This window comes from Protopterus annectens, chromosome 3.part0 (assembly GCF_019279795.1).
Source record: "Protopterus annectens isolate FY-2018-M chromosome 3.part0, PAN1.0, whole genome shotgun sequence".
Classification (NCBI taxonomy): Eukaryota; Metazoa; Chordata; order Ceratodontiformes; family Protopteridae; genus Protopterus; species Protopterus annectens.
The window spans coordinates 1,835,101,464-1,835,114,629 of record NC_056731.1 but is presented as its reverse complement, the minus strand read 5'-3'; positions in this window follow the sequence as shown (position 1 = coordinate 1,835,114,629).

Sequence of the window (13,166 nt, the reverse complement as noted above, 5' to 3'; positions counted from 1 at the left end):
TCAGAAGGCAAATGGAAAGAACAAATCAGACTGTAGTCTGTAATAAGAAAATGTGTTATTAATGTAAACTAAGAGTGTTATTTAATTTCACTAAACTATCAGAACTCTCCTCTCCAACCTCCTGGCATGTTTCCTTTCCAGGTGCTGACAGAAACAGGACTTGAAACTAAATTACTAGTGTCTTGAGTATTACTAGAACCAGAAATTATAAAACATGTAAAACAAGTTTTCAAACAAGCTCAGAAAAGACAGCAAGTGTACTAGGACAAAAGTTCAAGACATATTTACTGCATGGTGAAGTAGTGTGAGTACAACATTTAGTCGAAAGAGATGTACAGAAATAAAAAAGCCACTGTGGTAAAAACAATGGTAACTTATAGATCCTATCAAAACAAAGAATGGTCAGTTACACAGGGGAAATAGAAGATATCTGTATTAAATGGGAAATGACTTCATTTCAGGACAGTAAAAGATTGTACCCATTACAGTACAACTAATTATGACATACTACAAGATAATCACAGCAGAAGACACAGCTGCAAGACCAAGTGTGTGTGTGTACCTGCACTACAAGGCAAGTGCATATCCAGAATACTGTAAATAGAAATTTCCAGACATTGTCTGTTCATTATTACTGGGTGTGAATCTGTCTACCTCAAGAGAATATAATAGAGGGACCTAATACAGAAGGACCATAACTGCTCCTAGATGATGGTGTGATTTTCAACACATGCTACAATTTCACAAATGATTGCAAAGACTCATTTAATGCAGCTGCTATTATTGACTGATAAAAAATGCCTTTAGGTACATGGGATTTACATGTATCATACATGACATACCCAGTTAATGCGGGTCTACCTGAAAATGCCGAAATCGAAGAACGCCGACAATGAGAACAACGACACCGGAAGATCGACAATGGAGAAAACTGACAGTTGAGAATCCCGATGCTGAGAACACCGACATGTTAAGGTAAGTGTGCGACAGGGATGGACGTTAGGCTCAGGGTGTGGGTAAGGTAAGTGTGTGATAGTGACGGACGTTAGGGTAGGGTGCGGGTCAGGTAAGTGCGTGATAGTGACGGAGTTTAGGTTTAGGAGCAGGTTAAGTGAGTTAGGATTAGGGTGCGGGTAAGGTAAGTGTGAGATACTGACGGACTTGAGGGTTAGGGGCGGATTAAGTGAGTTAGGGTGCGGGTAAGGTAAGTGTGCGATAGTGACGGACCTTAGGATTAGGGTTTGGGTTAAGGTTAGTGCATAGATAGTTGTGTATGTAAGGTTTAGTGTAGGTTTGTAAGGTTTTTGGTGTTCTTGTGTTGTGTGTGTGTTTTTCAGGAAAGGTATTTGTTTTGTTGATTGTCGGGATTTTGGTTTGTCGGGCATGTGAAGTTTCGTGTTTTTGAACTTTTTTTTTTTCATTTTTTTCTGTCGGTTATTTCGTTGTCAATGTTATTAGGTAGACCTGATAATGCATATATCACATTACTTTTTTTTTTTTTTTTTTAGAAAGAACTGTAATTTTTTAAAGTATGGGAATTGGTATATACAATAACTCAGTACCTGTTTAAGAACCCCATAAAGCCTGATGCATGAATGTATGCCACATAATTTACCTTTGCAGACATGATCTGAAATCCTGGTAAAGAAGCTGTACACATCTATTTAGATCTCCAGCTTCTCATTACTTAAACACATACCGTGAGCTGGAGAAATCACAGAAAACATATCCAGCTGCAAAACAGTAAAAAGATCGGTCTCCACAGGACTACTTTCTTATCAGTCTGTGTGAAAAAAAGGGTAAGGACATCTATATCATTAGCTATGTGCAATATACCATTGCTTCATCTTTGTCATATTGCCCAGCTAATATATATAGACCAAGCTTCAGACAAGTCTTATGACACCCAGATCTATCATTTGAATAAAAATATTTGTCTCCACACAACAAAATGAGGTGAAAACTTAAATCATAAAAAGAGGACTAACTTTCTCTGGGGAAGTGGGTAGAACCATGCTGGAACATCTGAGAGAAAGTATTTGAGTGGACATGTTAGTTTGCTGGCTAATGGGAATGCAGTCATCCTGGCAGAGTAGCTTATAGATAAGGAAGATTAGTAGCAAAGATCCTTGCTATGGTAGAAGTTAGCTAGCCTTGGACAGAGTAATACAGTTGTGTTCACATGGTCTGGACAATGAGGTGAAGCAACATATTATGTAAGGATTGAATGGTTTTGTTGCTATTCAGCATGAAAAAAGAGAGAAAAGTAGAAGGCAAAATTAAATATGTGGAGTCAACTTGTTTGATCCCACAGAACCTATCAAAAAGAGTAGGTTGAAGTTCTCCTATGCCCTGGCCAAATTTATCCTACTAGTATAAATACCACCTCTGGTCTCCCCTGCAAACAGACCATAGCCTAGTGGGACTAACCTGGTTAAAAAATAAATACACAAATAAATAAATAAATACATAAATAATGGTTATAAATACCTCTTATGTCAGGAGCCTTGTCACTTTCTAGCAGTTTATTGGTTTCTGTGATGCTTTGCAACTGAGATAAAAAGAGCAGAAAATATGACAGTGAAGTCTAATGTGATACCTAAACTACAGCATGCATAAATGTGCTGCAGTGGTAGACCATGGGAATCAGTGATCAAAATGTATTTTTTGCTCTCCTGTGTTTACCAAAGGACAATGTTTTAGTTTAGAGTATTCACTGTAAGCATTTTGAAAGAGAACCAATTTAGGGATTTTGAATACTGACCTTTGAGGTCCACGCAAGAATATTTATAAACCGAGAAGAAAAGAAGAGTAGATGTCGTGTGCATCTCTGAAGAGCTTCTGTAGGCCTAGTAATGCGACAGATTTTTTTTGTGTGGATTATGACTGCAAACAACAGATTGGCTAGTTAGTTACAGACTCGGTCCATTCATCTGAACTACTCTAATAATAGAAAGTGACTAGCAGTACCAAAGCTATCTTAAATCAATAACGATTATAAAAGAGAGAAGGCCTTTGGATTTGTAAAATAAAACTAAATTAGCGACTAAATTTAGAAAATAACTATGCTGAAACCCGACCTGTAATCCTATTGTTCATGCAAGATTATGTCATATACTTTTAGACAGCCTAGTATCAAGTTATGACCAATTTTTTCAGTACCTTGTCTAAAGCTCTGAAGCTAGAAATTGTGATTTCTTCAAATATATATATATTCTTTCACTTTGGGGAAGGATGCTGTTATACCAGATTTCCATATAAAGAATTATTTTGAAAATTATGAAGAAGTTTCTTAGATTAATGAAAGCTTATACAGTTTATAGATAAACAAAGCAATCTTGACTGGAAGATATGTTTCTGGTCTACCTCTTTCAATAACTTTATTGTCAATGGACATAACATGGATAAGTAAAATGGAGGGGATAATTATTGCAAATTTGCCTTTCTTGAAATATGAAAAGAAGGAGTTGGAGTTTTATTGTTATGAATAGTAAATAAAATTTACTCTTGTAAAACATTTTAAATTATGACAGAATGGGAGGTTTACTGTAGCAGTTGTGGGTTGGTTGTTTAGTTTGGAGACTGGCTGGCTAGAGTTTGATCCTTTAGGCACTTAACCCTGGACCAAGAATTAATTGGTTGTCTTAGCAAAGTTGATTTAGCACAATTTATATAATTTCTACATATTCCTCTTAGAAGAGTTTGTGATACAAATTATAATAGTTTGTTGTCTTCTACTGGTAGTAAATTTTATCTGTATTTTTTTTTAATCTTACACTGAAGCTGATATTTAGTCCTGCCATTTTTCCATGATTCTCCAGTGTGTTTATTTCACTTTATATTATTTGTCTTTGTTGACTTGGAAAGACTAACTGGGTAAAGTCCTTTTTCAGCGAAGGCCCAGGAAGAAAAGCTTCGGCACATTTACATATTTAGGTTACATAGTAATGTTACATTTTCTACAAAACAGTTTTTACAGGTAATATTGTGTTTTTATAAATGAAAAACATGGCAGATTTCAGTAGGTTATCAGAAAATTTCAGTGTATTTTATTTATAAAGATGACATAGAGCCTTGGTTGCAAAAGTTACAAGTTTTACATCAACAATACATTATTACCTCATTGGGTGGAAAAGAAATACATTTTATGTTGGGCATGAATGAAACATCCTTAATGGCAGTACTGATGCAACTTAAGTGCAGAATTACATTTAAGGAGTATATTGAAACACAGTGATGTTGTAGAGGCATTATAGTAGGTGGGAAGATATGCAGTTAGTGTTATTAAAAGGGAAAGAGTCATTAAAAAATAATTAAGATAGATGTAGGCTGAGATTTAGCAGAGAGAAAGGATATTAGGAGGAGATAGAAAAGTAAATATGTTCAGAAAAAGTAAATCTAACATCTAGCCTAGACAATACTCAGGTGACCCTGTAAAACCAAGTCCCTAAACCACAATAGCCAGGTTCTGACAACATGGATTTGCAATTTTCTGATTTTTTTCTGTTGTCAGCTTGGTAGATATGGACATTGTGAGACAATGTAGCAATTGTTTCATGTAGTCAGACAATCTTTTAATCCTTAAAGAAGAAACTAAAGTAGTGTGAAAGAGATGTATGTACATAGGCCAGCTACATTACAGACAGAGACTAAAGGTGGAGGTGCCTCTATCTACTTCAAAAACAAATATACTTCACAGCTGGTCAACAGGACAATGCACTTGAGTTGTACCATGTTCAAATCACCATAGGTAAAATCCAATACCACCTTCTTGCAAGCTATAGGTCCCCCTCTATGAACCAGGAAACCCATACCATGTATTTAAACTTATTAGAAACACTAACCATCCAACCCAATACCATATTCATGGGTGACTTTAATTACCCCACTATTAACTGAGAATACTATATGACACCAAACATACATGCACAGAGATTCATGGACTTTGTAAACACAAACTCCCTGGACCAGATACCCACAACACCAATCAGGTGTGCAATCATACTGGATCTGCTCCTTATTAATATGGGAGATTGCTGCACACCCCCGGCCCCTACTTTAATGCCTTCCCTGGTAAGGTCAGACCACAAAATGGTCTCCTTTGAAGTAAAAATAAAACCTGGACTCCTAGCTAAAACCTGAAATATTCAGGAACTATTCTTTGGCTAACCTCCTGCTATTAAGTGAGAACCTGCAAAATTTCAAGCCCCCAAAAACCCTGAGAACACTTCTGCCTATACAGAACTATTCACAGAAACCCTGTGCAAGCATGTTAATAGCTGCATAGAGGTAGCTGTACCCACCAGGAAGAAGTACAGAACTAACTCAAAAAGCAAGCCACCCTGGTGGAATCAGAAAATCAATAGGCTGTATAACAGGAGGAAGAAAATCATGGCAAAAATTAGGAGGTGCAGCACCCAGCAGGATAAAAGCACTCTAATCAAACTAAACAAACAACTCAGAGGACAAATAAAGTCTACCAAAGCCAAATTTGAGGTAAGTTTGCCCTCCCAGGCCAAGAACAACCACAAAGCATTTTTATCTATGTCCACAACCTCAAAGGCAATACACAGTTGTGTACAGAGCTCATTGTAAATGGAGACACCTATACTGAGCCAGAAGATATAGCAAACCTCCTGGCTGAAAAATTAATCTCCAACTATAACCCTCTCTCCCCCCTCAACCTTCCCTCGGGAAATACCATCAAATATAACTCCCAATACTATCACTAGGGAACAGGTCCTTAATGCTCTCTCTAAGACCAAGAACATTGCATCACTGGGCCCAAACAATATCCCAGGATGCCTTCTAAATAGCAAGAAACATGGCCTATCAGTGCCTCTGGAATTACTATTTAACTGTAGCCTCCAAACAGGCTTCATGCCTCATGAATGGAGAAAGGCAACAGTCATCCCTCTGCACAAAGGTGGACCATCTACAGACCCTGGAAACTACAGACCTGTAAGTCTCACTTGTCTTATATGTAAAGCCATGGAAATAATTATCATGGAGATGATCAACAGAGATATAGTAAACCTTCAGACACTGGACCTAACCCAGTTTGGTTTCATCAAAGGCAGATCATGCCTACTCAACCTGGTGGACTTTTTGAGAAGGTCACCAAAGCAATGGATGAGGGCAAAATCATTCATACTGCCTACCTTGACCTGGCCAAGGTATTTGAAATAATACCCCACTCAGGCATTGCTGACAAACTCAAGAGGTTAAGTACAAACCCGTATGTCACCTGGTGGATAGCCAACTGGCTCACAGACAGGACCAGGAAGTTAGAATTGGGAAGTCTACCTCTACAGAGAGGCCAATCACAAGTGGAGCCCCACAGGGATCAGTCCTTGGACTGTTCCTTTTAGGCATTTACTTCTTAGATGTCAAGGCCAATGTCAGTGGTCCCTAGCTGACTAAATCTGTGTATAATTGCAAATTAGGAGCTGTCATTGAATCTCACACTGACACAAATGCTCACCAGGAAGGGCTGGCACAGACAAACAACTGGCGTCAGAGCCGTGGACTAAAACTAAATGCCAGGAAATGCATAATAGTGTCCTTTGGGAGGTCATCCATCTCTGGTAACTATCATATTGACAACACACCCCTTAGAGTTGACCCAGTAGCCAGGGACTTAGGGACACATGTAGATAGCAATCTAGCCTTTGATCATCATGTGTTTGCAGTGGTCAGGAAATCATTCTATGTTGTGGAACTTATAAACAAAGGTTTTGCATCTAAGTCCAAGGAAGTCACTGTCCCACTGTATTCGGCATTCATCAGACCTATCATTGAGTTCAATGTCCCCCTTTGGAATGTACCTAACCAGGCATATCCAACAAATGGAATGTCCACAGAGGTTCTTCACTAAAAGAATGCAGGGCATAAGTAAAATGGCCTATGCAGACCACCTCAAGACCCTATCCCTGTATTCTGTCTCCTACAGGCTTTTGAGGTGGTATCTATGCCTGTCATGCAAGGCTTTGTCTGACCCCACTCTGATGGACCTCTTTCATATTCACAAAACAAACAGCACCAGAATTACCTGTTCTGAAGACTTAAACCTTGCCTGTGATATAAATAGGACCTACTGGAGAGATAGATATGTATCCCAGAGACTACCCCTTCTATGGAACAGGCTCCCCATCCATGTGAAGCAGAGTTCCTCCCTAATCCAATTCAACTGCAACTTGAACAACTGGATGGAAACGGGAAATTCATCACTGGTTTGGCACCTATGTCTCTAATGGACACAGGTAACCTGTAAATGGTTCATCTCCCAGGCCCATGCTTACACTTATCAATGGTTTCAGAACTTCTCAAAGATTTGGGATGCATGGCTAAATTTAAAAAGGCCCTTGTGGTCATTAGCCTAGTAAACACCTATGAACCTATGACTTTGTTAGAGGCAAAAATCTTGCCTACAAACAGGGTTGTCAAGAACACACACACTACAACCTTCGCACATACTGCTTACCTTACACATATACCTTCTTATGGTGAGGAACTTAAAAGAAACTCCTCCATACCTCAAAGACCTCCTAAGCCATCAAACGACAACATCTATCCTCATCAATAATTAAGGCACACACCAAAAGCAAAACCTAACACCACACACAACCCTACACCCAATGATCCCCCAAGAACAAAACCCATAAGAGAAGCAAGCACTTTACCTAGTGCTCTTGTCATATGGGGATTCTACTGTATGACACACAGATGCTCCTCTCACCAGGCTGGACAAGGAGAAGATAATGGTTAGTTGCCTATTTGGAGCATGGATTGGCAATTTCATGCATGCATTCAAGTCACTGCACCATAGGTACCAATATGATTCTATCATGGTCCATATGGGTGTAAATGACCTGAGACATACCTCACTTGATTATATGAAAAGAGACATTATGGATCTCTCTAAATATGTGTCACAGAAAGGAACGTGCCTTGCATTAAGCAGTATTCTACTTTCACCAAAGATGATGCCACAGTATGGACAGAAAATGATTGATTTTTTCTAACTGGCTTAGTTTATGCTGTCACACCAGGGAATCCAAGGTAAGCAGTATGCAAAGCAATGTTACTTTGCTAAGGATGTCTGTACCTGTCCCCCTTGAGCTTTCTGATATTGACTAAAACACGATCCACCCCTTAGATCTTTTTTTAGGCAATGTTAAAGTAACAAAACTACCAATGTAATAATAAAAAAAAATCAAAGCAACCTTAAGGTATTACTCTTCAATGCTTGGAGCCTAAACAAGAAACTCTGTACCCTACAAGATATCCTCACTGTGGAGAATGTAGACATCTGTGCTGTCACCAAGACTTGGTTTAAAGCCACAAAAACTGGAAGGCTACAGTGTCTTCCACACATTTAGACCAACAGCAGCACAGATATGGGTGAAAGGTGGACATGTCTTGATCTACATTATACAACTCCAAGTTGGTTAAACAGGATGATGCCATGGAGTTCATCCATGTCCAAGTCTCCTTAGACAAGATTCCTAGGTTCCTTACCATGTCCTGGCTAACTACAGGTCACACTTTATGAGCCATGAAGCTCACAACTCTTACCTATACCTACTAGAGGTACTCACCATCCAGCCAAATACCCTATTCATTGTAGACTTTAACTACTGCTTATAACACACAGGGACAATGCTTCCTGGACTTTATGAACACAAGCACTCTGGACCAGACAGTGCACACTCCAACTAGAGGATCAAGCATATTGGTACAAAAATTGTCTCGAAATAAAAATGAATACTGAAAACCCAACTAAACCTGTAACAGTAAGGAGCTACTTTAAAGTAAACCTCATCCTAGTAAGTGACAGTTTATCAAAATTCAGGGCTCCCCCAAAACACGAAAACATAGCTACCTCTGCAAAAGCATTTACAGAAACCCTGTAAAAACATGTAAATGACTGCATTGAAGCTGCTGTACCTACCAGAAGTATACCCAGGTCTAACACCTAAAATAAACCCCATTGATGTTATCCTTACCTTAACAGGGTATATAACAAAAGACAAAAAAGTCATAGCCAAAATCAGAAAGATCAGCTCTTATAAAGAGAAGATCTCCCTGATTTAACTAAACAAGAAACTAAGTGGTCTAATAAAGTCCAACAAGGCCAATTACAAAATCAGGATAGCTTTCCAGGCTAAGGGCAATCATAAGGCCTTCTTCAGATGTGCCAGGAAACTTAAAGGTAACACTCAGCAGTGTGCTGAACTAGTGGTAAATGGCACATCTTTCACTGAGCAGGGTGACATTGTGAATCTACTGGCTGAAAAATTTTGTTCTATCTTTACCCCCAAACTAAGCCCCACTAACCCCTGTGAAATCCATTCTATCCCCTCAAATACCAACATGGAAGAGGTGCTGATGGTGCTCACTAAGGCCAAAAACACTTCTTCAATTGATCCCAACAATAACCCCCGTTACCCTCTAAATAGTCTAAAACAAGACCTATCAAGACCACTTGAGGTACTCGTCAGCTATGGCCTCAAAATAGGTTACCTGACAAGTGAATGGAGGGCCACAATGGTCATCCCACCTAATAAGGTGGACCATCAACCAGTGCCAGGAACTACATACCCATCAGTCTGACAAGCCTGATATGCAAAGCTGTGGAACAAATTATCATGGAAATGATCAAAAAAGGATATTGGCAACTTAAAGACACTGGACCCATCCCAGTTTTGCTTCAAGGGAAGGTCTTGCCTACTCAACCTGGTAGACTTCTTCGAGAGGGTTACCAAGGGTATGGATGAGGGGAAAAACTGTGCATACCACCTACCTTGATCTAGGCAAGGCATTCAGTACAATACCCCAATCAGGTATTGTTGACAAACTCTCAGAGCTAAGCATAAATCCCTACATAACTCACTGAATTTCTGGCTGGCACACAGATAAGACCCAAGAAGTCAGGATCAGTGAGACTACCTCCACCAGGAGACCCGTCAACAGTGGAATACCCCAGGGCCCCATGTTGAGTCTGCGTCTGTTTGGCATCTACTTCTTGGACATAAAGGCTAATATCAAAGGCCTCTGGCTCACCAAGTTCACAGATGACTGTAAATTGTGAGCTATCATAGATTTCCTTCATGACACAACATCCTACAAGGGAGTCTAACACAAACCAAAGAGTTGTGCCAAGGCTGTGGATTAAAATTCAAAGTGAAGAAATGCATTATAGTGCCCTTTGGGAAATCATCCACCCAAGCTAATTACTCCATCAATAAAACAACCCTAAGAGTTGACCTGATAGTTAGGGATCTGGGAACATATATAGACAGTAATCCGGCCTCCGGTCTTAGACCAACATGTAGCCAAGATAGTAAGAAAATAATTCTATGTGCCCAACTCATAAACAAGGGTATGGCATCCAGGTCCAAGGAAGTTGTAGTACCACTCTACTTAGCCCTTATCAGACCCATCATTGAGTACAAGGCCCCCTTTGGCATATACCTAACCAGACACTTGCAACAGTTGGAATCCCCTCAAAGGTTCCACATCAGAAGAATCCAGGGTATGAATACCTTGTCCTACACAGATTATCTTAAAAACATCCTATTGCTATACTTAGTCTTCTACAGAATATGGAGAGGCTATCTATGTCTACCATATAAGGCATCCTCATATCCAGCTCTGCTGAATCTCTTGCACATCTGCAAAACAAACAGCACCAGAAACACTAGATCCAAGGAACTGAACTTTGCTTGCAGCATAAACAGAACATGCTAGAGAGACTGATATGTGTCTCAAAGGATTCCAATGGAATAAGCTCCCCATCTATGTGAAGAAGAGTTCATCCATGACCTTATTCAAAAGAAATCTTGATCATTTATTGAAAAATCACAAATTCACCCCCATTCTGGCCCTCATTTCTCTGATGGACAAATGTCAACAGTAAATAAATTAATAGGTTCATAGGTTGGTACTAGGCTATTGGCTCTAGGGCCTATACAAGCCTAGCCATAACAATTCCCTGGATATTTCTTCCCACAATATTTACTTCCCTGGACCCCTGTCTAGCAGGGTGACTGACATGATCCCGGGGTGAATTTCATATCTCCCATCCAATCGTCAAGGTTCCTTTTGAAGAGGGCCAAGGAGGCACTCTGCTTGACATGTATGGGCAGTCTATTCCAGAGTATGGGGAATCTCTGGGTCAGCAACCTATCCCTCCAGCATGTTTTGGTCATTGTAATGATATTTAGATCACTGGAGTATGTGGCTCTGAGGGATTGGGATTTCTTTAAGTGGAGCATGTCCAACAGCTCAGGGTTTGACATGGCCTTGTATGTTAAGCAGAGATTACCTCTGGGTAGACAATATGCCACAGAGTATAGCTGGAGTTTTTTTAGACGGTCAGCATAGGGCATCTGCTTTAGGCCTGTGATTCTTTTAGTGATGTATTTCTGTGGTCTTTTCAGCTGTTGCAGATGTCTTGTGAGGTGCATACCAAACGGGGCGTTGTACTCTATAATAGGTCTAATGAGGGATGAGTACAGTGGGACAATGACCTCCTTTTTTCTGGATGAAAAGCCCTTAGTGATGAGGTGTGCCACATAGAAGGATTTCCTGACTGTTGTGGTGATGTGGTTATCGAAGGTGAGACCATTGTCCACCTGTGTCCCTAAGTCTCTCATCACAATTATTATGTGGTAATTCATGGGTACATGGTTTTTCCCAAAGGGGATAACTATACATTTCTTGGCATTAAGCTTGAGCCCATGGCTCTGGCACCAAGTATCTGTTTCTGTAAAGCCCTTTTATAGAATATCTACAGCATTTGGGGATTCAATAATGGCTCCCAGTTTGGAGTCATCTGTGAACTTTGTTAGCATGAGTCCCTTAGTGTTGGCCTGTACTTCAGAGAAGTAGATGCCAAACAAGAGCAGTCCCAGGACTGAACCCTGAGGTAATCCAATTGTCACTTGTCTGGAGCTGGATTTGGAGTCTGGGTTCTGTCAGTAAGCCAGTTAGCAACCCATCGAGTGAAGTAGGGATTTATGCCCAGCTTAGTAAGTTTATCTATGGTTCCAGAGTGGGGGATAGTGTCAAAGGCCTTGGCGAGGTCCAGATAGGCTGTGTGGACTGCCTTACCCTCATCCACAGCTCTGGAGACTGATTCGAAGAAGTCAATCAGATTCAGGAGACAAGATCGGCCCTTCATGAACTCTGGGTGAGGTCCAGTGTTTGAAGGTTGCCAATGTCTTTGTTTATAAGTTCCATGATAATGCGTTCCATGCCCTTGCAGATCAGGCTCGTCAGACTGATGGGATGATAGTTCCTGGGATCAAAGGTGGGTCCTCCCTTGTAGAGTGGAATAACTGTAGCTGTGCGCCACTCAGTGGGTACGAAGCCTGAGGTGAGGCTATGATTAAACATGACACTTGGCTGAGGTGCTTGTTCATTTTGTAGTTCATGTAGTACACAGCCTGGGATAACATCTGGTCCCATGGATGCTGTATTCCTAGCTTTGGAGAGTGCTGTTTTTACCTGTGTGGCCATGATTACCGGAATTTGGCAATCTTTTAGTATTGAGATGGGCCCTTGAGGGGGTGAGAGGGGGGTGAAGTTGGTTCTAAATCGATCTGCCAGGATATTGGCAATATCCTTGGGATCAGTATATTTAATGTCATTCTGTTGTAGCTCAGAGCATATATGAGCATTGCCATTTAGAATCATGACATAACTATAGAATGCCTTTTAGTTGTCTTTGGAATCTTTTGCAATTTTATTTTTGTAACATACCACACCAGATAGACATCCAAGGAACCCAGGGACAAAGCTGGGCTAGATTGCATGGCTAGACTTGTAAAAACCCAGGTGGTCATTAGCTGAGTATAAACCTATGAACCTATGGAGTCTGTGATGCCCCTGTTACCTATGTGAGAAGCAGGAACATAACCAGGAGTGGTGGAGATGCTTGTTGAGCAGTGCTTTAAAGTTTGGGAGTTTATCTAATAGTTTTACTTGGATAGGAATAGTGTTCCAGAGCTTTGAGACATGCTGTGAATACATGGATTTGTGGTGCTCCAGAGCTTTGTGGCATGCTGTGAACACATAGATTTGTGGTGTTCCAGAGCTTTGAGACATGCTGTGAATACATAGATTTGTGGTATTCCAGAGCTTTGAGACATGCTGTGAAT